The sequence below is a fragment of the Malaya genurostris genome, chromosome 2, assembly GCF_030247185.1.
Source record: "Malaya genurostris strain Urasoe2022 chromosome 2, Malgen_1.1, whole genome shotgun sequence".
Lineage (NCBI taxonomy): Eukaryota > Metazoa > Arthropoda > Insecta > Diptera > Culicidae > Malaya > Malaya genurostris.
The window spans coordinates 317,997,912-318,025,887 of record NC_080571.1 but is presented as its reverse complement, the minus strand read 5'-3'; the positions used below and the strand labels follow the sequence as shown (position 1 = coordinate 318,025,887).

The following is a 27,976-nucleotide window of genomic DNA, read 5'->3' as shown; positions in this document are numbered from 1 at the left end:
TTCGATTCAACACAAAGATTTGTCAGGAATCTTATCTTTTTTTTTTTTTTTTCAAATAAAATTTTTATTTGCCGTATTACGGGGCGGCATACTCCCCAGTTAGTAAGGGGACATAGGGAGGGTGGGACCTACACAGTATTGAATTGAAATTTGAATACATCATTGGTTTGTGGCATACATCTTTTAGACACATTTTGCGTTCGATGAATCTTCATGTTTTTCAGCTTGTAGCAATGAAGAGATTATTCTGGATTGGGATGCTTCGTTGGTGTGTTCTGACGTTGATGTGACGTTTTTGGGTAGCTTCCAGCAACTCAGTCAGTTCAAGGCAGGTGCATGCTCCGAAGCATCGTTTACACAGGCCATACTTCCAGCAACGTAAAGAAGAGTGCGGTAGAGCTGTAGACGAGAAAGAGATAGGGAGAGCACTAAATTTGAGCATTGATAGTTTTCAAGAAGTTATAGATGAGAGTCATATAAGGAAGATTTCGAGTTGCCAAGACGTCGCGGACTGGTACGAAGGGTGGTATACCTCGGGCCTGAAGGGAACCTATGAGTTGGGACCTGGCATCACAATACTCGACACATGTCCAAACAACATGTTCGATGTCATGATAACCCTCACCGCAAACGCAGACACCACTCTCAGCGAGCCCCACACGACGGAGATGCGCGCTGAACATATAATGATTAGACATGAGGCTTGACATTACACGAATAAAGTCTCGGCTCACGTCTAACCCCCGGAACCAAGCTTTCGTCGATACCTGTGGGATTATTGAGTGTAACCATCGTCCCAGAGTTCCACTATTCCATGTATTCTGCCAGCTAGCTAGAGTTTTCTGACGACAGCAACTGAAAAATTCATTGAAGCAGATTGGTCTTTCATAGATATCACCTTCTAGTGCGCCCACCTTGGCTAACGAGTCCGCCCTCTCATTGCCCCGTATGGAACAATGTGAGGGGACCCAAACCAAGGTAATCTGGTATGATTTTGCAGATAAAGCACTCAATTGTTCCCGTATTTTCCCCAGGAAATACGGTGAGTGCTTTCCAGGCTTCATTGAACGGAGAGCCTCAATGGAACTGAGACTGTCCGATACAATGAAGTAGTGATCTGTGGGCAGAGTGTCAATGATCTCAAGGGTATACTGAATTGCAGCTAGTTCTGCGACGTAAACTAAAGCTGGATCACTGAGTTTATAGGAAGCGGTGAAATTTACATTGAATATACCGAAGCCAGTGGACCCGTCTAGATATGATCCGTCAGTGTAAAACATTTTATTACAGTCGACTTCTTTAAATTTATTATTAAAAATTTTTGGGATCTCTTGAGGGCGTACAGGATCCGGGATTCCACAAATTTCTTCTTTCATGGATGTGTCGAAAAGCACAGTAGAATTAGAAGTATCCACAAAATGAACACGATTGGGAACAAACGAAGAAGGATTTATATTCTGAGCCATGTAGTCAAAATACAAGGACATAAAACGGGTTTGTGAATTAAGCTCGACGAGCTTTTCAAAGTTTTCTATCACCATCGGATTCAAAATGTCGCATCGGATTAGCAGTCGATATGAGAGATCCCAGAACCTGTTTTTCAACGGTAAGACGCCCGCCAGCACTTCAAGACTCATCGTATGGGTTGATTGCATGCAACCCAAGGCATACGTAAACAACGATACTGAATTCTTTCCAGTTTAATGAAATGAATATTCGTAGCGGAGCGGAAACAGAAACATCCATATTCCATTACTGACAATATCGTCGTTTTGTACAACCTGATCAGGTCTCCTGGGTGAGAGCCCCACCAAGTTCCGGTTATTGTACGAAGGAAATTGATTCTCTGTAGGCATTTTCGTTTCAAATACCTAATGTGACATCCCCAGGTACCTTTGGAATCGAACCAGACCCCGAGATATTTAAATGTGAAAACCTGAGCTATGGTTTCACCCCCTAGTTGAAGCTGTAGTTGCGCAGGTTCTCGCTTCCTTGAAAATACAACCAGCTCAGTTTTCTCCGTAGAGAACTCGATACCCATTTGAAAAGCCCATGTCGACAAGTTGTCGAGGGTATCTTGCAATGGTCCTTGGAGATCGGCAGCTTTGGGTCCTATAATAGACACAACACTGTCGTCGGCAAGTTGTCTTAGCGTGCAAGATGTGTTGATACATTCATCAATGTTATTTACGTAAAAGTTGTATAAAAGGGGGCTTAAGCATGAGCCCTGAGGAAGACCCATGTAACTGAATCGCTTTGTCGTCAAATCACCATGCTCAAAATGCATGTGTTTCTCGGACAATAGATTATATAAAAAGTTGTTCAAAACTGGTTAAAGACCATGCTGATGCAACTTCTCAGATAGAACGTTAATGGAAACTGAATCGAATGCCCCCTTGATGTCGAGGAAAACTGATGCCATTTGTTCTTTACGAGCAAATGCCATTTGAATTTCTGTTGAGAGCAACGCTAGACAATCGTTCGTTCCTTTGCCCCTGCGGAACCCAAATTGTGTACCTGAAAGCAATCCATTTGTTTCGACCCAATTGTCTAGACGGAAGAGAATCATTTTCTCCAACAATTTCCGAATACAGGAAAGCATAGCAATCGGCCGATACGAATTGTGATCGGAGGCTGGTTTTCCAGGTTTTTGAATAGTAATAACTCTCACTTCTCTCCATTCGTGTGGGACAATATTACCCTCGAGGAACTTGTTGAATAAATTCAACAAGCGCCTTTTGGCAGAGTCGGGCAGATTTTTCAACAAGTTGAATTTAATTCTGTCTAACCCCGGGGCTCTATTGTTACACGACAAGAGCGCAAGTGAGAACTCTACCATCGAAAACGGTGTTTCGTTTGTATTCAATGTCGCGACGCGGGATATCTTCTGTTCCGGAACAGAATCAGGACATACTTTCTTAGCGAAATCAAATATCCAGCGGTTAGAATATTCCTCGCTTTCGTTCGCGTGATTTCGATTGCGCATGCGACGGGCCGTATTCCAAAGAGTGCTCATTGCTGTTTCTCTCGTTAATCCGTCAACAAACCTTCGCCAGTAACCGCGTTTCTTAGCTTTAATCAGACTTTTCATTTGAAATTCTAACGCCGCGTATTTCCGATAATTATCTGGAGTTCCGTTCCTTCTAAACGAGATGAAGGCTGAAGCTTTTTTCGTTTTCAGCTCTGAGCACTCTTTGTCCCACCATGGGTTGGGAGAACGCATACTAGTTTGCGCGCTAGGTACTCGTTTCGTCTGAGCTTGAATTGCGGTGTCAAGAATCAAGCCAGCCAAAAATGTATACTCTTCCTCCGGAGGAAGCTCCTGTGATGTTTCTAGTTTCTCAGACATCGAGCTCGCGTAACGTTTCCAATCAATGTTTCGTGTGAAATCGTACGAAACATTGATTGTTTCCGATGGTCTTCCACGGTTGGTGATAGAAACTATGATCGGCAAGTGATCGCTACCGTGAGGATCACAGATTACCTTCCACTTGCAATCTAACTGTAGCGAAGTCGAGCAAAGGGATAAATCCAGCGCACTTGGTTGTGCTGGCGGTCTAGGGTTCCGTGTCATTTCTCCCGTGTTTAGAATTGTCAAATTGAAGTTGTCACACAGATCTTGGATTAACGAAGAACGATTATCATCATATAAGCAGCCCCATCCTGTACCATGCGAGTTAAAGTCCCCTAAAACCAGCCGCGGTGAAGGAAGAAGTTCTATGATGTCTGCAAGCCGACGATGCCCTATCGAGACTCTGGGAGGAATGTAGATAGAAGCTATACATAGATCTTTGCCTTTAATATTAATTTGGCAAGCAACAACTTCAATTCCCGGTGTCGAGGGGAGGTTAATACGATAAAATGAATAGCACTTTTTAATCCCTAAAAGTACCCCTCCATAAGAGTCTTCTCGGTCCAGGCGGATTATGTTAAAATTATGGAAGTCGAGGTTGATGTTAGAAGTAAGCCAAGTTTCACTCAAGGAGAATACATCGCAATTATGAGTATGTATTAAGTGTTTGAAAGAATCAAGTTTTGGGATGATACTTCTGCAATTCCACTGAAGCACAATGATCATATCTTCGATTCTCAGTAGTAAATTATCCATCAAAAGATACGATCGCTGCAAGGAGGGGCCATTGTTCAGTCAACTGTTTTAAAAATGTCCTTACTGTTGGCAGTAGAGCAGTTAGGAAGCTTTTCAGAGGATCAGTAATATTGAAGGCTGTTAATATCCAGTCCACGATATCAGAAAATTTCAATAATCCAGCGTTTGTTGGATTTTCTGGTTGTGCTTTGGGGTCATTCGGGTTTTTTGATGCCCCAGGAAGTGCTGGGTACTCCTTATCATCCCTAAGTTTTTTGAACCCAGGAGGTGTTTGCTTCGGTTTTGAGTCAGCACTTTTTGTTTCCGTTTGGTTCTTTTGTGACGAAGAGGACAGTCTGAGGCCTTTACGAGGAAGCTTGGGAGAAGCCAGATTTTGTCTTTTCCTGCTTCCTTCAACCTGTGTGTAGGAAGGTCCTTCGCCTGGGTCGTCAGAGGTATCCTCTTCAACTGGCAAGATTGCAAACGGGTTCTCAGGGGTCGATGGAGTGGTTCTTTTTAAGATTTCCGCATAAGAACGTTTGGAACGTTCTTTCACGGATCGCTTCAATTTCTCCGCACGCTGTATGTACGTAGGGCACACCGAAAGATCATGAGGATTCTCCCCGCAGTAGCAACACTTTTCCACTGCTCTTCTGCAGAGATCGTCCTCATGGGCCTCTCCGCATTTGCCGCATCGCAGTTTGTTGCAACAATAGGCTGCCGTATGACCTAGCTGTTTGCAGCTTGTACAATGCATTACCCGCGGTACATACAGCCGAACAGGTAGACGAACTCCACTCACTACCAAATAATTTGGAAGTGCAGATCCGGCAAAAGTCACGCGAAATGAGTCCGATTGGTAAAATTTACCATCTATCGATTTGGAGTGCAATTGCTTGCACTCCAAAATTTTCACTGGTTGAAGGTCGGGGTTTTTGAAACGGCCTACCCCGTCCTTCATCAGATCTTCGATTGTCAGACTTTCGTCACGGACCACACCGTCGATCTCCACCACATGAGACGGGACGTACACGCGGTACTCCTTCGTGAACAACTCGCTGGTAGCAATCTCGTTTGCTTGCTTCAGGTCGGACACAACAACGCGTAACTTGTTTGGCGAAACCTTATCTATTGTTTTTATTGCCGAGAAATGTTTTTCCAGGTCCCGAGCAATATTTAAAACTCTGAGAGACTTTAATTTGGGCCGGAAGTATACCACCCACGGACCCCCCGAGCCATCGTCTTGGTAAACTTTTTGGCGAGCAGGCAATATCTTAGAGGGAGATGGAGGCATCGGAGAGGGAGATGGCATCGGAGAGGGAGATGGTATCGGAGGGGGAGATGGTATAGGAGGGGTAGATGGCATCTCGGAAGCAAACTCAGCCTCTAAATGTTCTTCGTTCATTCGTTCAGCTTCGCCCTCCTCCGAGACACCCCCACTGTCATCAATATTCATATTTAAAGTGCGGGAGTAAAGAAGTCTCCCGCACTTGAAATGAGAAAGAAAGAAATAAAATGAAAAGAAAATATATGAATAGTAAAAGTTGAAAGAAAAAGTTTGAGAAAATACTTAACAGTATGTCACGGTAAGCTGTTAGGTGAGTTGCTCCTTCACTCCTTCGTTGTGCTTCAGCGTGACCTTGACTCAGGATTTGGCTGCTGCGATGCGGGTAGCAAACAATAGAAATAACTGCTGCCCGAGGATAGCACAATAGCGTCTACTGTCGATACCGATACAAAACCGGTGCACAGACAGAACTCACTTGCGGGGATGCTACTTTTTATCACTTTTATTTAATGCCTATACTACAGCCTCTGCTGTGATAGGCACCTTCGTCTTACCGATGTCGATTGTTAAAAAAACGCGTGTGCTCACTTCGAACATTCGGTTACGAAATGAATCTTATCTTGTAGTAGTATTTTATTTTCTTATTGATAATGACAATGACATCGACGATTCATCAAAGTCAAATAAATAATCACTTATCGCGCTGCAATTTTTTTATTCGTATACAGGGTCCGGCACTCGAAGTGTAACCAATTAAAAAGGCCATAAATTCAGTTTGGAAAATTGCTTTTACTTAATTCAAAGTACAAAATGTGTAAAAATAATACAAAATTCAGAATCAATTCACTTTTGCTCGATATGACCACCTTTTGCCTTGACTTGATGACTTGAGAGAGCGAAGGAGTTGCTTCGTTTGGCCGAATGTGACTTGCAGGTATTTTGGCCCACTCGCGGACAATAACTTTTTTCAGCGCCTCGAGACTGGTGTATCTTTTAGTTCGGACTTTGCTCTCCAAAATGGCCCAAAGAGAATAATCCATTGGATTCGCATCTGGTGAATTCGAGAGCCATTGTGTGGACTTGATGAAGTTCGGAACGTTGTTTTTCAGCCATTCTTGGTTCACTCGAGCTTTGTGAGACGGTGCCGAGTCCTGCTGAAACGTCCATGGTCTGCCACCGAAATGTTTGTCTGCCCACGGCTTCAAAGCAACCTCCAGAATACTTTCCTGATAATATGTCGCATTTACCTTGACGCCAGGCTCGATGAAAACGATTGGAGAGCGCCCATCTGCGGTTACAGCGGCCCAAACCATTATCTGTTGCGGGTGCTGCCTCCTGGTGGCCAATCGATGACTCAAATTCTCGTATGAACGGTCGGTAAACCCTATCGTTTTGAGAGTTTACGAATTGCTCAATTGGAAAAATTTTCTCGTCAGAAAATACAATGTTCGGAAATTGACCGCTTTCGGCCAAACGAAGCAACTCCTTCGTTCTCTCAAGTCATCAAGTCAAGGCAAAAGGTGGTCATATCGAGCAAAAGTGAATTGATTCTGAATTTTGTATTATTTTTACACATTTTGTACTTTGAATTAAGTAAAAGTAATTTTCCAAACTGAATTTATGGCCTTTTTAATTGGTTACACTTCGAGTGCCGGACCCTGTACGTTCCATCCATGAGTTTCAATAAGTTGGTTGGACTCCACAACAGGGTAAAATTTTTCAATTTCCAGCAATACAGATCCTTGTGCTACTGCAATCTCTTTCTTTTCATTTGCTATCGGTTTATTATATTTTTTTCAAGTCGTATGATTTTCTTTGAATTTAGTGTAATTTTTATCAGTACCCAACGAAAAACTTACTGGAGAACGTCTGATATATGAAATAGTAAGAATGAAAATTTTGCGAAAATCGGTTTGCCAATTAAATCACTCTGGATGTGATGAAACACAGCTCAGAAATCAATTCATTGAAACCTGACTTTTTTGTGCAAATTTTCATTTCAGCTGTTTCATTTAGCAGTTTTTTTTTCGGTCGGTTTTTCGTTGAGTACTGATCAAAGTCTTATGCCTGTTTTTCTATCGTTCCGGTAGTTATTGGGTTCGCGATCAGAATTCAGTAAATTGTGATGCTTTCCGAATCGATAGTAGAATAAATTTGATTACCTGTTCCTGAACGAGCTATTTAGTCGTAATGTGATTTTAAGCTTGTGGTTTCGATCCGATTGGGATAACTGTCAAACTAATACAGTAATCACTGGTCATTATCAAGTTTAAATTAATGAATTCCGCTCCTTCATTAACACAAGCAAAGATTTTATTTGCCGACAGAAGATGAATTGTAAATTGTAATATGTTGTCTTTGAGGAATTAAAAATTACTTGGGCCACCTCATTTCGAAAATTTATACTACAAGTAAAATACATACTCGCAATATTCTCGCGATTGATTAAGTGTAAGAATAAGAAAAATGTTCATGAGGTCGAACAACTTTGTAAAAGTTGAACGAATGTACAGAAATATTTGACATTCTTAGATTCTGTTTTCTTGCAAGTATTATCTGTTCGAAGTTTAACTTCAATATTGATTTCAATAATTCTTTGCAATGCGTTGAAAAAGCTTCAATTAGTCAACATTGCAGTCACCAACAAGGTTCTCAGTGTTGTTTGTAGGAAGAGAACCCATTTTTTTCTGAATTTCTCGTGATAGCTACTTCAAATTGTAAATAGGCTCTCCTGCAGTCTCTATAGAGTCGGCTTTGATGGACCATGATATTCTATTATCAGGTCTCTAAACATCTCCTCAGCCAACTCCGTAAGATTTTACTTGAAAATTTCGAGTATTTTCGCTGCTGTATAAAAAGTATTAAACAATCAATTACTTATTTTTAAGAGCCACGTCTAAACATTCTGTTTTCCCAGTGTTTGACAGTGTGAAGAACGAAATCGGTATTGTTTCCCAAACATGTACGTTTCACCCGGATCAGGGTCATTTCGCCGAAAGCCGTTTCACCGTAAGCCTTTTCGCCGAAAGGGTTATTGCGCCGAATGGGCCACTTCGCTGAATGCCATTTCGTCGAAAGTCATTTCGCCGAAAGAGTCATTTCGCCGAATCCTGAAATCGTCTTAAAATCGTAATTGGAATCGATTTAAAATAAAGACAAATCAAAGTTGATTACGTTAATGTTCGTTTTGTTGACCTACAATTGCACTTCTTGAATAAAGATTGATTCATGAACCTCAGAACGGAGTTCTCGGAAATTTTTTTTGACTAGTAGCTACTAAGAATCAAAACAATTGCATAGGTGTATCTAACAGGCAAATGTATGTGGTATTTTCCATTTATTAGGCGAAAATAAAAAATATTTAAGGCGGCTACGCCACATCGTTTTGGTTCATGTGCAGTCCGACCTCGCTATCCTTCGTTCGGACCTAACTAAAACAAAGAAACCTAGCTTTGAGTAGACCGGGAAAACGAAGCGGTTACAGGTTTGTATGCAAGAGGCCGCCGCTTCCGACGGCGGGTCGGCGGCCGACTCAGCACAAAGTCGCCGAGCCATCTTGGCTTCGGCTATGTGGCTACGCCACATCAGTTGTCCAGAAGACATAATAACACAAAAAAATATGATGTATTCGAAATTACCCTTTTGACGAAATGTCCTTTTCGGCGAAATGACACTTTCGGCGAAATGACCCATTCGGCGGAACGACTTTCGGCGAAATGACCCGCTCCCGTTTCACCCACTCTCAAAAAGTTGCCTCGTTTCAGAAAATAGTTTTTCATCAATTGCGATTTCATCAAGAAATTCTTACTTCTACTGTTAAAGTCCCGACCTCCTTTCTTTTTTTTAAAAAAAAAGACAAAACTCAAAGTTGCTAACGTTTTCCAAACAGTGGAACTGCTTTATCATTAAGCTACCCTGGAGCTGCAAAACCATCATATTTCAGAAGCAATCCGTTTAAGTCATCTGATTTTATTTACTTTTGCTATGTTTTAGTTGACAACTGATAAAGTTTAGGCCACTGCAAGTTGCGTCGAAGAAACAGTGAACAAAAAAACTTAATATTTTAAAACTTTTTCGAAACTTATTGAAACATATTTTTTGAATATTTTTCAACCTGATTTTAAGAAAGTGCGCAAAGCTTAAAATCATAAGGCATAGGACAAAATTTCACCAAATGCTTCTTCCTTTTCCGAGTTACAGTGGTATTCAAATAAAATCTACGGAAAATTTCGATTCGTTTGTCAGTTTTGAATGTGTTTTTAATTTATTCAAATAAGCCAATTTTCTAAAACAGAATTTCATTTGAAGTTTTAATACAATGATGGAAAATTGCAATTATTGTTACATAAATACAACTTTTTCATATCATTACAGATAGAAATACTCGAACTTTTTAATACAGATACCATCAAAACGCCTGATTGAAACGATTTAGATAAGGAGAGTGGAGTAGTTGCTAGCTCCCTGTTTACTCATGCACAAACATGTTTACTCATCAAAGTTAATCCGATTATTGGATTTTCTTGAATTTTCAGCAAATGAAAAAATCCTAATGAGTTATAAGTTATAGTTTTTCAATAGGGCTAATATTGACTCCGTTGACTCAGCACCATTCTAACACGTTTCGAGCGTAGCGGCAGGATGCTAAATCTAGCCAAAATAAAATTTACTCTTTGTGCTTTCTTATGAAAGACAAGACCACTTCTTCAAACACTTTTTCGTGTTAATTACACGGTTGATTTCTCCGAAAGTGATAAAGAAAGCGCTTATTTTTCCACATCCGCAAATTTTGATGTTGATAGTAAGTGATAGTAAATCTTTTCATGGACAATTTCTTATTTCGACGACATGATTGCAACTACTGTAATACGTGGATCAAAAAGTTCCGGGACTGATACATAGATGGCGTTGCTAACCAAATTTCCGTATTATTTCTACTGAGTAGAAGCCTTGGTATTACATTTCTTTTGAAGAATTTAAATTACTGTTTCTACAGATTTCGCCGTCGATTCATAGCGTACAGAAACATTGCATGTCTGTTGCTACGAAACGTCATACGACAACTGGCTTGTGATGAGTACCAATCTTCAAAAGATATCTGTCAAAATTCTATGACATTCACAAGTTACAGTGATTTAAAGGACGTTAGTCCTGATTTTCTCAAAAAAATAAATTCGATACAATTTCGAGTGTTGATTTATCATTGCTTTTCGATGAAAACAAATCACAGCGCAAGCACAGCAATGGTTTGAAAAGTGCTACGGGGACTCAGTTCCATCAAAAACTGTCATTAGTGATATACTGATTATAAACGTGCTCGTACCGACACTGGAGATGCTTATTTGGCCGGTCAAATGAGGTAATTATATCGGAGGCCGTGGAAAAAATCTATTCAATCATTTTTGAAAACCCTAAATTAAAATTGTGTGAGATAGCTGACATCTTAAATATGCCATAGGGTAGTGTGTGCACTATTTTGCATGAACATATGTTTATGAAGAAGCTGTTATCAAGGTGGGTTCTGCATTTGTTCACGATTGATCGTGTCGTAGATTCGCAGCGCTGTTTGGAGTCGTTTCGCCTAAATGAACCGGGTTTGTATGTGTCAATATGTGACAATGGACGAAATTTGGAGCTTCGCATCTTTACACTCCGGAGTCAAAGCAGTTGTCAGCGAAGTGTACTGCAGCCGGTGAGAACCGTTCAAATCAGACAAAAACTTAAATGTTGGTCGGTACTTGGAATTTTGTTTATCGACTACCTTGGAAAGGTAAGACTATCAATAGCGAACGTTAAATTTATGAGAAACGATTCGAAATGAAAAGGGAAATCCCTTCTCAATCCACTTTGTGGTATGATAATGCCTTTCTCTTTCTTCAAAACAGTCTCATGAAAAAATTTTTTACCTTCTTACTAAATAATTTCTTACACTAATTTGGGCCTAATTTTGATACCAATTAATTCAAAATGATTCATGAAATTTTCGAAATCGAAAAAAAAATTTTGATGCCAAAAGGATTTGAATTGCATGAAACGTCGAGATTTAGTGTCATCTCAAAAAAAATTTTTTTGAAAAAATTGACTTTTTGGGACTTGGAAAAAATATCAAAATTTTTCCAAGTCTCAGAAAGTTAATTTTTTTGGATTTTTTTTTTGAAATAACACTAAATCTCGACGTTTCATGCAATTTTAAGATTTTTGGCATCAAAAAAAATTTTCGGAAATTTCATGCACTCCCCCCCATGGTGCTTTTTCAAGATCGAAAATTTTCAAACTTTAACCGCTGGGCAGCACCCCTTACCCATGTCCGATTTAGCTCAAATTTTGCATGGGGACATTTTTCGAGGTGCTTAAACTTTTGAATAGTAGCGCTTTACGAAATTAGAGGTGATCCCAAAATATTGGCACCCTTATATACATTAGAGCGGTAAAAAACAACGTGTTTTGTCGGTTACGTCATTTATACCATTATATCTCCGGAACCAAAAGTTACAGCCATTTGGTCTTCGAACTTGATCAATGGTTCGATAGTAGCTTCCAAACGAGCATAAATTTGTTAAAGTCGGTTCAGCCATCTCTGAGAAAATTGAGCGCGTATAAATACAACGCGTTTTGTCGGTTACGTCACGTAAACAATCATATCTCCGGAACCAAAAGTCACAGCAATTTGATCTTTGAATTTGATCAAGGGCCCGACAGTAGCTTTCAAACGAGCCCAAGTTTGTTAAATTCGGTTCAGCCATCTCTGATAAAATTGAGCGCGTATAAATATCTTCGAAAAGTTCACGCACACACACATACACACACAGAGACATTTTCCGATCTCGTCGAACTGAGTCGAATGATATATAACACTATGGGTCTCCGAGGCTCCGTTCAAATGTCGGTTTTTTCCAGCAATTCTAATACCTTTCTATAGAGAAAGCCAAAAATTCTTCTGAACTCACTTAGTAGAATGAAATTTCCGAAATCGTAATTTTTTGTTTGATGCCAAAAGTCTTAGAATTGCATGAAACGTCGAGGTTTAGTGTCATCTCGAAACAAAAAAAAGTTTAAGTCGACTTTCTGGGAAATCCTAAATCTCAATCCCAGAGTCGATTTTTTAAGAATACAAATTTTTCTGGTGAAACTAAATCTCGACGTTTTATGCAATTCTAAGACTTTTGGCGGTTTCGGTTTTGAAAATCTTACGGTGATTTTTCAAGATCGAAAATTTTCACACATACATACACACACAGACATTTTCCGATCTCGTCGAGCCGAGTCGATTGATATATAACACTATGAGTCTCCGATGCTTCGTTCGATTGTCGTTTTTTCAACAATTCAAAAACCTTCCGTCTTTCACTCATCAGTTCATGTTGCAACTTAACAATTCAACATAAACCGCTAATTAGACGTAAAATTATCTCTAATTGAGACAATTATACTGTAGCGAGGCACCAAATCTTTACTGATGAAGTCGCGAACGTAAAGGAATCTTAAACATACGGGTCGTTTTCAGCTAGCAGTCATCTAGAGAAATTGCATGAATTAGTCATCGAATTGCTGCCGCATTAATCATACTCACCGCATTCGGCCCCCAGCGACTACTGCCTGTGTGCAGGCCTCGAAAAAAAATGCACAAGGAAGGAGAATCTACTCCTTCCTTATACCTTCTGTTAATTGAACAGGCATACAATCAATGGGTTGCGTTTCATCCGTTCTCGAGATGAAGCACTATCGATGAAATGATTGTAAAGTAACATTTGGATTTTCGGATAAAGAAAATTCGACCGAAATGATTCGATTTTTTTTTCGTTTCCATTCAATGTTCAGCACATCTTGTTCTAACCTATGATTCCGAATGAAACCATTCTATTCTTCGGAAGCTGTAGCTGAGTTGAATACGGGTACAGTTTCAAAAGATTTTCAATCCTTCTGAAACCGTAGTGGGATTAAGTCATACGTGAAATCCAAACCGATTCATGTGAAAAGCTTCCATTTCCGGAACTAAAATAACAAAATAATGGTGATTCTATTGAATTATAATTTGAAGCTTAACTTTATGATCAGTCTTTTCGGATTCTTAAAATTTGTCGAGGGGATTATTATTCCTCATGATAAAAAGTTTACAGCCTTCAATTTTTCGCCACACTGAGATGAATCTGTTTGCAATTAGATACTCAACTTTCGCACACCTCAAGACCATCAGCACCGTAGTCGGAGACCCTGCCTGGAGCAACAGTGAGAATCGGCACGAATTTCCTTCGAGGAAAAAATCGTCGTTAGCCCTCGCAAAAAGTTCAAGGAACCGAAAGGTGATGTGAACTGAAGTCAATTGCTCCTTCAAAACGTCTCCTAACCGTACCAATCCTTTCCGGTCGTCGTGTACGATATAACCCTGGTTCTGAGCCCCAATTGCCATGCTGCTGCTGTTGCTGTTGTTGTTGCTATTGTTGTTGTTGGTGGTGGTACAGGTCACAAAACAGTGTATCGTCAGCCAGCCGGCATTCTCGTTTTCTCCATCTCATTCTGGTGTTCCACTTTAGTGCTGCTTACCTCCCAGTCAACCCAGCTAACTTCAATCACTGCGCTTCTTTTGCCTGTTCTCTCCGCAAAACAGAAACGACATCGCCCAACAACGACGACGACGACGCCAGTTGTTACTTCAAATTCACGTTCATTGATTACTTCGCGGGACCGGATGTAAGTTTTTCTCCTATATGTTTTGTTTTTTGACTTCTTCGGGATCGGGTCCCCGCGCGCCCGGATTGCACCGGCGGTTGTCGTCATCTGTGTTTGCCTTTTGGATTTGCTTTATTCTACCTCGTTCTGCTACTGGGTGTCTGAAGATTTTGCTGGAACCCACACTCCCGGGCTTGAAGCGATGGAACGCCACCTTCGTCTACCGAAAATAGATAAGATTTGTTTTTGTTTACCAGTTTGAGACAGTGGGACGAGGGTGCTCAAGTGTTTTTCTTTTGCCCTCGGGTGCTGTTATTAAGGTACATGTGTTAGGGACCGCTGGAAGCACTATCGGAATGTGGGTTCAGTATTCGATCGGTAACGACAAAGACGCAGTCGGTTTATTGATTCAAGACGGAAAATGATAATAATTTCTATTTCAAGCCGAGTTTGTTTTTCGGAAAGTGTTCAAATGCTATAACAAGCTACATCCGTGCGTTTTCCATTGCTGAGCTACTCCCATTTTCGTGGTGGCAGAAGGAAAAAAAAGCTCCCGAATGAAATAACAGTTGCTTTCCCTTTTACATGGGCAATTACCTGATTGACACTATCAGTAAGTTACCTAAATTTAGCTTTCTAGCATTTAACCACGACACGAAGGGAAATGGGTAAAAAAAAACTGTGAAGGTTCAACAAAAACAACAACAACAAAAAACAAAATTTGTGTGACTTGAACAAAATAAAGTCCCACCGATTTCGGATGGAGCAGAAGTGCTTCGGAACGCGAGAGATTTATATCTTCCTTCCCTTTCGCATGACTGACTACACGCAAACCCCCTTCCATCACGTGCTGTCTGTCTAGTTTGAAGAAGTGAAGGAAGGAAACGAAAATCTACCGGAACGCAAGAGATGATACAGAAGCAACTGTCTTTTTTTTTCGCCTTCCCTTTTTTTCTGATGAACCACACAAACGAGAGACACACGGCTTTTAGGTGTATTCGCGTGCATGTGTTTGCGTCTGGGTCTGTCCACCTTTGGAGATCGTCGCGGGCGGATCTGATCTGGTTCCCATGGCCGAAGAAGCAAAAGCAAAAAAAAAATACTGAGACTGAGCACCGTTTTTTTCTGCTGCCTCCAAACAGATTCAGTTTATTTTTGATAAAACGACCCTCTCTTGCGCGATAGCCATCGATTTGCCCGAGGAAGAATGAAACTGTATGGCAAAATTTTCGTGGAAATGAGTTTCGCTTTCACCTTATCAGTCGTTGATCTACGTCAGGTTTGGAGGCAGTTGTTAACTGTGAATGTGAGATGGCGATTTTCAGTTGCTGGTGTACGAAAGGCTCAAAGTGTTGAAATTATACAGTTAGCAGTCATCTCAGCCGTCTAATCTAATTGAACATGTTGAATTGGAGATGTCAGAGAAAAAAGGTGACATGAAAATCACTTTTATCGGATAGTTAAATTATGTAATTTCCATTCATTTCAAAACAAGCCCCCATTTAAGCATTGACGGGCAAAACTAAGCGGAGTGTATGCTGCCAGTAATATTTCTTCTAAATATCCAAAGAAAAACCTTCTTCAATCCGTAGAAGTGTTCTGTCTTTGAGCTACTCTGGATATGTAATGGGATCGCATCTAAGATAAGCCTTACTTGTTCACTGTGTACATTTAAATCTTACTCGCCTCTAATTGCTTGTAATACTCACAATTATACACATATAACGATTCCTTTCTTTGCTTCTGTTCTTGAGTGGATACATCCGCTGCGAGTTTCAATAATATTATGGATGAAATCTTCTCAGAAATATAATTAATTCAACTCAAACTTTACAAAATATTGATTTAAACTACTTACAGCAATAAATTCTGAAAGAACATAACACCCATGTACAATTCGAATCAATTCGTCGAGATCAGCAAATGCGTGTGTGATCAATAATTTCACTCAATTTTCTTGGAGATGGCTCAACCGTTTTCTACCAACTTAGATTCATATGAAAAGTCGTATACTCCCAAACAAGGTTCCTGAATTTTATTTGGAGTCCGGAACTACAGGATGATATGGGATACAAAATTAAAATAATGTAACTCATTTTCCTCGTAGATGGCTGAACCGATCAAAGACTCAATTTAAAGGTCTTGAGATCCTATAAAACATCTTGTTTTTTAGATCCGACTTCCGGTTTAGGAGATACAAGGTGATTAGTATAAAAATGTCCATTTCACATAAATTAATCAGGTTTATAGGGTATGCAGATTTGGATAGTCGATAACCAAATTAACTTATTTCAGTTTTAGCGGTATTAAGTTTTCGATCCGGGAGGTACCCAAAAATTTAATTCGCACTACGATTTTTCAAAGATGACTACAATGATTTTCAACATTTTTGAATCAAATGTTAACAATACAGTTTTTTAGGTGAATTTAACTGACTTCGGGTACACCGGTTTTCGAATTCCGGTTCCGGTATCGAATCGTTTCTCAAAGCTCAGTCGTTTTCCCAAAAAGGCCAAATTGAATTTCATGAACAAAAATTCAAATTCAAAGATTTTGGTCACATGCAAAATTGGTGGATTTTATCCGTTTCCGACTTCCGGTTCTGGAGTTACATATTAATTTATGGCATATGGAACCTTTTTTGTGGTGCTAGTTCATGAAGACCGGCTTAGAAAGTATCGTAAGTAATGACGAAAAACTCTAAAGTGGAACTTACTTCGACATGTTATGGAATGTTTAATCGATTGTCACATGTTTAGATTCAAATTAGATCCTATTAGAAGTTCCGATATTACAGGGTAATGAGTGATTGAAATCTCAAACAGTTGCTTAAAACGACAGTCCTTAAAAAAATGTAATGAGAACTAAAACACCGAAGAATATTCATGCAAAAAACACATACGGATTGGTAAAAAAAATGTATCATATTCAAAATCTATGAACAGCGCAAAAGTTGTTCATTTCATCTTAAACTTCAAACTAGTAACCTAGTAAGTCATTTTTGAGCTGGCTTGTAGCTGTTGTCTAGTGCTGAAAACTTGTAACCAAAACCATCCAGCGATGTTTCACATTATGTTATTGTTGGATGAAGATTCTGCTCTAGTGAAATGCGCGTAATTGTCTCTACTTACGGGTTCGACCTCTCTAGTGAATGAACTTCTCTTGCACTAGTAATATGACAAGTCATATATACTGTAAGCCTACTCGCATTCACTGGTATTGTCTTGAACTGTTGGTGGCTTCTTGCTTAAATATATGCATACGTAAATACATACATACACACATACAAACAAGCGTATATACATACATCCACACATACAGGAAATAATATAATACTTGATATTGAATCTTTTTGCCTCTCTCCATAGAAAGGTAATAGCATTACTGGAAAAAAATCATTCGAAACCATTCGACTCTGCTCGACGAGATCGAAAAATATCTGTGTGTTTGCCTATTTTATAGATTTTTTACTGCTTAATTTTCTCAAAACAAAACCGATTTCAACAAATTCAAGCTTGTTTGAAAGTTTCTATTGAGCCATTGATTAAGTTTGAAGATTAAATGGCTATCACTTCCGAAGATCACTTGACTCAACGAATTTCTATAAACTTAGGCTAAAGCAAAGATATGATCATTGATCGAGTTTGGAAAGGTTATGGTGAAAATTCACGGTTCGGGAAATTTAATCGTTTATGTTACTTAACCGACAAATCCCAGTGCTTTGAACGTACCAAAATTTCTCGGAAATTCCTGAACCAATTTTGAAACTCTTGGACTCGTTTGAAAGTCACAGCTCACAACACTAATGACCAAGGATAGTGTCTTTTAAATGTTCTAATGACAAGAGAAAGGTATTTTCACACCACCAGGTGCAATAAGAAGTGGTTTTTTATTATTTTCGCATTAAAACCCATGTAAAGCAAGAAATGGGTTAGAAGAAAAAAATCCTTTGATATATCTTCGAACTTTAACCGATTGTTTTGAATGAACTGTTTTATCCATGTTTATTCAAAATTGTGAGTTTTTTGGTTTCGATTATAGAAATTTTAACCTTAAGGTCATACACCTCTTCGGGCCAGAAAAATCTTCTGACTCTATGTGCGGGGTGGGGAATCGAACCCAGGTGTGCTGTGCGAAAGGCATACCCGCTATACCCGTCCCTCTTAAAAAATGTGAGTTTTTTAGTTGTGCATTTGTTTATATGTAATGTATTACAGTCAAAATTCATATTGAATAATCCATGGAGTGTTTGCATCTTTTATATGAAACAATCAAAACTCATAAAGATTTCATCGTAGTTTTATATCACCTTGAGTTAGATGAATGTTTTTAGTCAGCTACATTGCGATCTAAAGAAAATGGAAAATGCGTTACAAATGCGCATTGTTTTGTTGGAGTGCGATTTGTGTTTACGGCCCATCGACTGTCGAAGGCTGAACTCTATTTGGTTCGGTAGTCATGGAAGCTTTTTCTTTTTACAGAAAACAATGTTTTGTTACTCACGAGTAGTTACATGTACTACTAGGTTTTGAGAGTAGTTACATGTACTACTAGGTTGAGTGATCGTCTGGTTTGGATCTACAGTCTGTGATCCAGAGAAGATGGAAAATGCGTTGCGAATGCGCATTGTTTTTTTGGAGTGCGATTTTATGTTTACGGCCCATCGACTGTCGAAGACTGAACTCTATTTGGTTCGGTAGTCATGGTAGCTTTTTTACAAAAAAAAACAATGTTTTTTTACTCATGAAGCAGTTTCATGTACTACTAGGTTTTGAGCAATATTTTCAAGTTGGATGATTCGAAAAATAAGGAAAGTATATTTCTAACATCTCAAAACAGGTTCATAATTTAACATCGAAAAATAAGGAAAGTATATTTCTAACATCTCAAAACAGGTTCATTTCTAACATCACTAAACAGGTTCATAATTTCGGAGAATATTATTAAAAAATCATAGTTTTTCAGATTAATGAAAGTTGAAGCTCGTAATATCGCTCACAAAATGGAAATGTTCTGGAAAACTGCATGAAAAGAAGATTTTAGTCCAAAAATGTTTCGTGTGCAGAAGATACGCATTTGGAAGTTCTGAAAATTCGCACTAAAGAAGCATTGTAAAACCACTTACTTTACATTTTCTATTCGAATGCAAAGAATTTAAATTTCGTAGTACTTAATGTTTTAAAGCACCTAGTAATTTTAGTGCATGATAAGATTAATGTTAATGTATCTTACTATTGCTTGCAATTATCTCCTTTATATTTGCTTTGGCGTATTTTTGTTTCATACATTTCTGATATACAGGTGAAATCATCAAGGTATACCGAAGGTCATGCAAAATATCGGAAGGTTTGACGATCATACAAATGATCATGAAATGTCTGTGTGTATAAGAATTATATGAATTCCGATGATTGGAAAAATTTAACATTTCCAAGAAGGAAACTGGCAACGATCATTTTCGACATAGTCTATAAGGAAATAATAAGAAAACTCGAAGGGCGGAGTTCCCAAACATCGATAATCGATCTGCTTCTTGACCTAGTTGTGTACGACCTTTGAGAACGGTTCAAGAACAGGTTTAAGGCTTTAAATAAATATATATTTGAAATTCCAGTAATTGCACGAGTAGTTACATGTACTTCCGGAAATCGGATTCGGATAAAATTTAACAGTACCTTATAAGATTGTAAGACCTTTCATTTGAATCTAATTTTGTGAAGGATGGGTACAGTAATTTATGTGGAATCTAAGCATGTTTCATTCTGATGGTTTTGACCTCTTGTTCGAATGCTTTCGGAAACGGAATACCGGAAATCAATTCTTTTGGTCATCAACAATGAGGCCAATAAAATGGAACAACAGTTTTTAGAAGTGTTATTTATCGGTTCTTTGAATGGCGGTTTGAAGGTTTCAATGCTCATAACCCCCAAATTCCGAGACCGGAAGTCGCATCTTATGAGATTATAAGAACTGTAATTCATAAATTTGTGGAAATCGGTATAAGCCATATCTGAGAAGTTTAAGTTGATTTTGTTTCGATGTTTTTGACCACACTTTCGGGTACTTCCGGAATCGGAAACCCTAGATAAGTATAGCCAAAATGAGTTTTTCAGACCATCAACTAGAAAGACCAGAAAATTAGGAGATCGACCAGTTTCAAGGTCTCTTTTTTTTGTATCGTCATGTATAAAACACATTCTTGAAATCGATTTTTTCCACTTTTGACTCTGTAACTCTGGAACAAGAGGTCGTATCCGGATAAAATTTGAAATCGCTGATTATAGGTACTTTAATTCGATTCTACGGTACTCACACGGTTGCACCGTCACTGATAAAATTGTGTGCACCGTTTTATCACTTTTTGACAAACAACTCACGGTAACTCAGGAACCGTAAGGCAGATCGGATAAAATTCAGTTCTGTCCTATGGGACTAGAAGACTTCACATATGGATTTATATTTGCGAAATCCGATTCTGTTATCCCTGAGAAAATCAAGAGCACAATTTTAGCATGTTTCAATCATATATTATACATGGAACCAAAAATGTTGTCTATGTTTGTCAAAATCGGTTCTGTAATCTTAAAGAAAACAAAGTGCATATTTTTGTCATATATACACATACAAACTCATAAGCTCATACATTCCTTTTTTTTATCTTGACGATCTGAGTCGAATGGTATGTGGCACACGACTTTTCGAGTCTCGATTGAGTAATCGTAATTCCATAGCCTTTATATTAAGAATGGCAGAAAAAATATTCCAAGAGCCCACGAATTCATTACAATAAATGTATTTGTGTATATTGTATATTGTATATGATAGAAATGGTACACCGAAAATATTTTATAACTTTGAATCATATAAGTATAAACTATCATATAAGTATTGTTTACATATGTCAAGTCTTATCGTGTCATGTCGTCGAAACAAGAAATTGCAAGAAAAAATAATAACCTGAATTACGACGTATTGATTCTTCAATCGAGTGTGGTTCGATCGAAGCCTAGCTACCTTTGATTTTTCTAGCGTTATTAGGTATACAAATGAAATACGATCGAAAAATCAATACGTCGTTATTCAGAATAAGTATGAAAATTTTGTGTGTGTGTGTGTGTGTGTTTGTTTAATCTATCCCAAGCTCCACTGTCAGGAAGCGGTTTACAGAAAAAATAAATTTTTGTTATACATACAAACATAAAGTTGTCTAGGACTAGGGGAGGTGTTGATTCAATCGAATTCCGGTGATCTATTTCGTATACAAAGCTAATCGTGTTCCGAGGTCACCGTTCTATCGACCAGCCCCGAAAACTTTCGATTTCTTGCAATTGGCAAGCAATTGACACATATTTAGTTTATGTTCTACAGCTTTGCATGGAAAATTAGCCTTTTCTATTGTTACCAATACTCCAGTTTTCACTGTATCAAAAACGTCCAAACCTTCAGTCTTCTGAACCAGCCAATCACTCCCTTGGAATATGGTATGATATTGCACACTTCTGAATATATTTTCTATAGACGCTTCTGCATCAAACATTAATAATAAAAATAGAGTTATTGTTTATACACAAAAAGTTATTCAATATTGCATCATATGATATGCAAAATGCTAATTTATGAATTGCAAGGAATGCTGCAGACGGTTTTCATGAAAAAAATAGATAATTTAAACAATTTAAAGCCATGTCAAGGGTTCAAATACACTTGAGGAATAGGACGTCAAGGCGAAATACTTGACCTATTTGAATAATTTTAAATAATATTCGCGTTTCAAATGAATTATCACATACAAACAAATTCGCACCCTCTCATTCTGCTACTAACGCAGAAGGCGATAGCACCCAGTCGATGTCGTTCTATTGACCATCATATACTCAAGGGGAGGCATGAGATAGGAACTTGTGAGCACTTAGTTATCTCACCTTTTGACGACCAGAATAAGGGTGAAGAATTAACATTAGTATTAGAGACCGCGTGAGTGTTGCTACTCCGTTATTGATCAGAATTAATTAAGCTTGCAAAATGTTTTTCTGAAACAACTTGCTTGGGAATAGCACGTAGGTTCACAATGTGTAAACTGCATTGATCTCAACATGATGTTCAAAACCGACGTCCGAATGTACATCTACTTGGGAATGTTGCTGCTAGAAATTGAGGAATCATCTGCATTTCCACATGCATCATAGAAAGGGGTTGTTTGTTAGAAAATTTTTGAATAATATTATCATATGTTTATTGTTCTGGGTAGGCTACCGAAAATACGTTTATTTCGCGTTTTTTTTTATTAATATGTGCTTCCTTTAGAAACTCGTGAAACTCCGGACAACCGGCTGTCGGCAGGTTCGTTTTCAATTCATACATTTGATTTATTGTGTTCTGTTTTTTTTTGCGATAGACAGTCGTAATTCCGGTAAGATATCACTTGTCCATCATCAATCGAACAACAGCGCCTTACGCGATACGAGGTAGTGTCGAACCCGATCAGATGCACATAACAAAATCATAACACAATTATAATAACAGTCGATATGTATAACAATTTGTGTTATTTTGAAATTTTTAACAAATGAAAAAAGATGAAAGTTAAATCTTACAATCTCAATATAATAACAAAATCAATTCTGATGTTTTATTTTCATTTGCAAGACTCATAATAATATTCATTAATTGGAAAAATATAGAGATATAGTGATCAGAATTTCAAAAACCTGTTTTAATCCACCTAGTGGTGTAATGATGCCTTTCTCATATCAATCATAAAGGGTGATTTTTTAAGAGCTTGAGAACTTTTTTAAACAATAAAACGCATAAAATTTGCAAAATCTCATCGGTTCTTTATTTTAAACGTTAGATTGGTACATGACATTTACTTTTTGAAGATAATTTCATTTAAATGTTGACCGCGGCTGCGTCTTAGGTGGTCCATTCGGAAAATCCGCTTTTTTATCGACAAATTTTGTTCAGCGATGAGGCTCATTTCTGGTTGAATGGCTACGTAAATAAGCAAAATTGCCGCATTTGGAGTGAAGAGCAACCAGAAGCCGTTCAAGAACTGCCCATGCATCCCGAAAAATGCACTGTTTGGTGTGGTTTGTACGCTGGTGGAATCATTGGACCGTATTTTTTCAAAGATGCTGTTGGACGCAACGTTACAGTGAATGGCGATCGCTATCGTTCGATGCTAACAAACTTTTTGTTGCCAAAAATGGAAGAACTGAACTTGGTTGACATGTGGTTTCAACAAGATGGCGCTACATGCCACACAGCTCGCGATTCTATGGCCATTTTGAGGGAAAACTTCGGAGAACAATTCATCTCAAGAAATGGACCGGTAAGTTGGCCACCAAGATCATGCGATTTGACGCCTTTAGACTATTTTTTGTGGGGCTACGTCAAGTCTAAAGTCTACAGAAATAAGCCAGTAACTATTCCAGCTTTGGAAGACAACATTTCCGAAGAAATTCGGGCTATTCCGGCCGAAATGCTCGAAAAAGTTGCCCAAAATTGGACTTTCCGAATGGACCACCTAAGACGCAGCCGCGGTCAACATTTAAATGAAATTATCTTCAAAAAGTAAATGTCATGTACCAATCTAACGTTTAAAATAAAGAACCGATGAGATTTTGCAAATTTTATGCGTTTTATTGTTTAAAAAAGTTCTCAAGCTCTTAAAAAATCACCCTTTACTATCATATATAAAACTGTGCTATTCTTCAAAATAATTCTCTGCGATTCTTGAAAGATTAACCGAAATTGGTTTGTTTGACCGTCTACTGATAAAAACTCACAATTGGAAAAGATTTGAGATCGATTTAGAAAATTTTTAAGGTTTTTCCCCATTTTCAGTGATGGTATACAATTTTTAACCCACTTTACCCTATATTTCCGGATCCGGAAGTCGGATTCAGATGAAATTCAGGAATTACGTATGGGACCACAGGACCTTTCATTTGAATCTAAATTTGTGAAAATCGGTCGCGCCATCTATGAGAAAAGTTAGAACACATATTTTCTTTTTTCTTGAACATTTTACCCCATAACTGCCGAACCGGAAGTCGGATCCAAATAATATTCATAAATTTTTTATGGGACCTTAAGCCCTAAGTTTGTGAAAATCGGTTCAGCCATTTCTGAGAAAAGTTAGTGCACTTATTTTCAGGAATTTTGTATGGAACCACAAGACCTTTCATTTGAATCTAGATTTGCGAAAATCGGTTCAGCCATCTCCAAGAAAAGCTAGTGCAAAAAACGTTACGTTACGTTACGTTACGTTACATACGCACATATGCACATACACACACACATACACACACAGACATTTTGCGTACTCGACTAACTGAGTCGAATGGTATATGACACTCGGCCTTCCGGGCCTCGGTTCAAAAGTCGGTTTACACATTGATTGCATAACCTTTCTATATGAGAAAGGCAAAAACTAAAAAAAGAAACCAGATCACTAAATAAATTATTTATTTAAAAAAAAAATAAGCATTCTACAATTTTGAATTGAAACCATGCTAAAAGTCGGCTGTGATATAGTTTTTCTGTGTGAAATTTGTTATCTAATTTATTACAACTATTGTTATAAATTTCTGCTCTCGGACTTCTGTAGTTATATCAAATTCAATAATAATTGTGATACAATCGTTTCAAAATCTGTTACGATTTTGTTCCCGCTAGAGTCTTTTTTGTTATGATTTTTGTTATTTTAACAGCTTACCAGCCAAAAATATTTCAAAATTTGTTACAGAATATTTCTTAAATGAATTACTACAGTTGTTATAATTCTGTTATTACCATCTGATCGGGTATCTACTCCCTAACCAAAATAATAAAATACCGAATTGATCCTCCTCACAATCTAAACTATATTTAGATACGTCCTAGTTAAGTACGGTCGCAAGAAATATCTGCACGGTTATTTAACTTCACACGCGCGTCCTAAACTTAGTGTTCAACCCTAAGAAAAATAGATCCATTGATCAAACGTTCCCCGAATAATCGACGGAGTTTGTTCTAGTGCCAGTAATGCAAACTCCCGCCCCAGTAGTCAAGAATGGAGTGGAGCAACATTCCTTGAACCGTCCAAACATGTCAATTCGAGATGTCGCTAAAAAGTTCAAAGAATCTGTCGGTTTAGTTTCTTAATATCATGAATCGAGCAATATTAAAAATATCATTAAACCAGCTCTGGCAGGCGATTTGCGGATGTGGTGATCGGTGTTCCAAATTCTGTGTTTTAGATTGGATTTTGTGTTTTCAGAAAAAGAACGGATATAACCATATATCCATTTGAACACATGTAATAAACATTTTCGTGAGTTTCTTCAAGATTAAGTCAAGAAACACACACACGCTCCCAAATGCAACGTAGCCTATTGTTTCTGTGATAAAATGTATGTAGTTCGGAACTCTTAATCTTTTAACTTTGTAGCTTATTTAGATTCTTCAGAAGACGGGTTTCAAAGTATATCTGAATGTTAGTAACTTAAAAGTTAAATTTTGTTACTATTTCCAGATATTCTGAAGAAAATTAAATAAATTACCGATACAACACAGCCCAAAGCCTACCGCAACTTTTTCATCGTTCCGAAAAAAAAAGTAAAATCAATGGCTAGAACCAACAACAGCCATAACGATTCCCGATTCCGCGACCCATCAGCACGATACGGATAGGAGCGAACAGCAATTGACTGTCTGACTGACAAAGTGACTGACAGAGCGGCAGACAGACAACGGCACGCATTTCGGATATATAGCACCAGTTGTGATCCCGCCACGGACTCGTTACCCGTCGATAATAGCATGACTTCGTGAAACCATTAGACGATGGATCATTTACTCGTAGCAAACACCAGAACACCAACACAGAGGAAACGCCGAGCGTCACACAGATTCGCTTCCTCCCTTTCACTAGCGTGCACTACTCACGTCAAACCGATATTATTTATTGACCAGATTTCAGTCGATCCCCCTGTTCTCTGGTGAGCAAACAAAACAAACAAAAACCTTAAAATAGCGCCATCAGGATCTGTTGACGTGCTTCTGGACTCCGGTTCCATTATCACTTCTGACGCACACGACCAATCGCCCAAACACCTGCACCATGTGCCGTGGAAGCCTAAAACGACGAAAAAAAAGCGTATATTCATTGTATGGAACTAGACCAGACAGGTTGGAATTATTCGGGACCCGGACTGGCGGACCGGATGAAGGCAGTACTTTTGCCAGCACACGAAGAAGCCCAGCACTGGAACAAAGCTAATACATATTTGTGCGAAATCGAGAGGGTCTTTTACGGACATACGCGGCAATGCACGGCACAGACAATTCAATAATATTTTTATTCACCACCGGGTTGGTTATGCCACCTTATACCTTAATGGAATCGGTGTTCGGTGCGTAACAATTTTACACGCTTTATTGATAGCAGCAGCGCGTTCGATTATTGTTACTTTTGCCTGTGTTGAGTTCAGCTCCGACAATCGATCAGCATGGGGCAGAAGCGGTCTGGGGTCTGCTTCAGTAGATTAGGGTGGATTGTTTTCCTAGGGATCCACAATGATGTATGATTTTTAGGATCGTATGGTGGTATGAAATTTACAATTTGAGTTCCGTTTTTGTTTCCATTATCTATTGTTTCATTTTAGATGAAATATTGTGCATGATTGTGATCGCTGTAGGACCACACCAAGCCTTCCTCCAACTACTGAAAAGCCGGAACTGTCATGCGAGTAAAGCGATTAAATTCCAAAATCAAATCAAATCATATCAAATCAGATTACGGACAGCACGCCTACTGCCTACTGGAGCGGAAGAGTGGCTCAGCATACCGGCTTACCAATACGCACAGGATTGATTTTTTATTCACCAGTGTTGTAGTAGTTGTAGTACTAATACTTCCCACAACCGAACGTTGTACCGTTCCTGCCTACAAAGATGGTGAAATGATGATGAAATTTTACCTAACCGTTGTGTGTGAGTCATAAATCACTCACGATCGTTCTCGATAGATATAATCTGTCATGGCTGGCGTAGAATCATGGCAAGTGCAGAGAAATTTGAGGTTTGTCACGAGATGAGAAATTTGGAATTGGGAACACGGATCAACCACAATCGTCAAGGTCTACACTTCGTAACGATCATGCGTTCTCTCCACTACCGGATGGAACATTTCGTTCAGTTCTTTGTGCAAGTTCCGATATCCGATATGGTTGGACAGTTACGGATTCGATAGACCGGAAAATACCATGAGTGTTCTTTTCATACGCTAGTAAAATCAACCAACGTCGTTCAAAATAAGGGACCTGTTGTTTCCAAAATTACTTGCGCCTGGTATTCCTAATTGATTCATGTTCACGTAGTGAAACAATCACGAAATTTTATTCGTGATCAATCGCAATATTGAGAGCCGTCACCAACGTAATTGAACTATTTTTAAATACCCAACGAAAAATATTTTGAAAATATAGAAAAAAAATAAATTGATAAAGGATGTATTAAAAATGAAATTTGTGTGGAAGTCTGATGAAACGATTTGTTAAAGACTGTCATAAAAAGTATGGACGCACTTTGATTTCGCTGTAAATAATTCAGAAGTGTTAGATATTCAAATTTTATTCGATATACTGATAATATTAGACTACAACAACAGAATATTATTCTCAACATTTGCTTTGTAATCGAGTTTCACGTAGGTTTCGTCGTCCATGATTATGCAGTACAAATTTCCAGCAAGAATCGTATTGTACAGCTTTCGAACCCTCGGCCTGATCGATGCTTCTTGTTTCGGACTACGTTATGGTTGTTTCTGCTTCTTATAGGTTCGAAGATTCAAACGTTCTTTAGCACGAAGAACATTTGACTTCGAAGTGCCCACTTTTTTGGCCACATCCCGAACTGAAACCTCCTTCTTTTGCTCGAACGCCTTCAGT

At 38.5% G+C, this 27,976-nt stretch overlaps 1 protein-coding gene across 1 annotated transcript in view; it reads left to right on the top strand.

Moving 5' to 3' along the window:
• LOC131431237 (box A-binding factor) overlaps positions 1-27,976 on the top strand; it is a 534,459-nt gene that overhangs the window by 43,721 nt on the left and 462,762 nt on the right. The gene's annotated exons all lie outside the window — the stretch shown is intronic.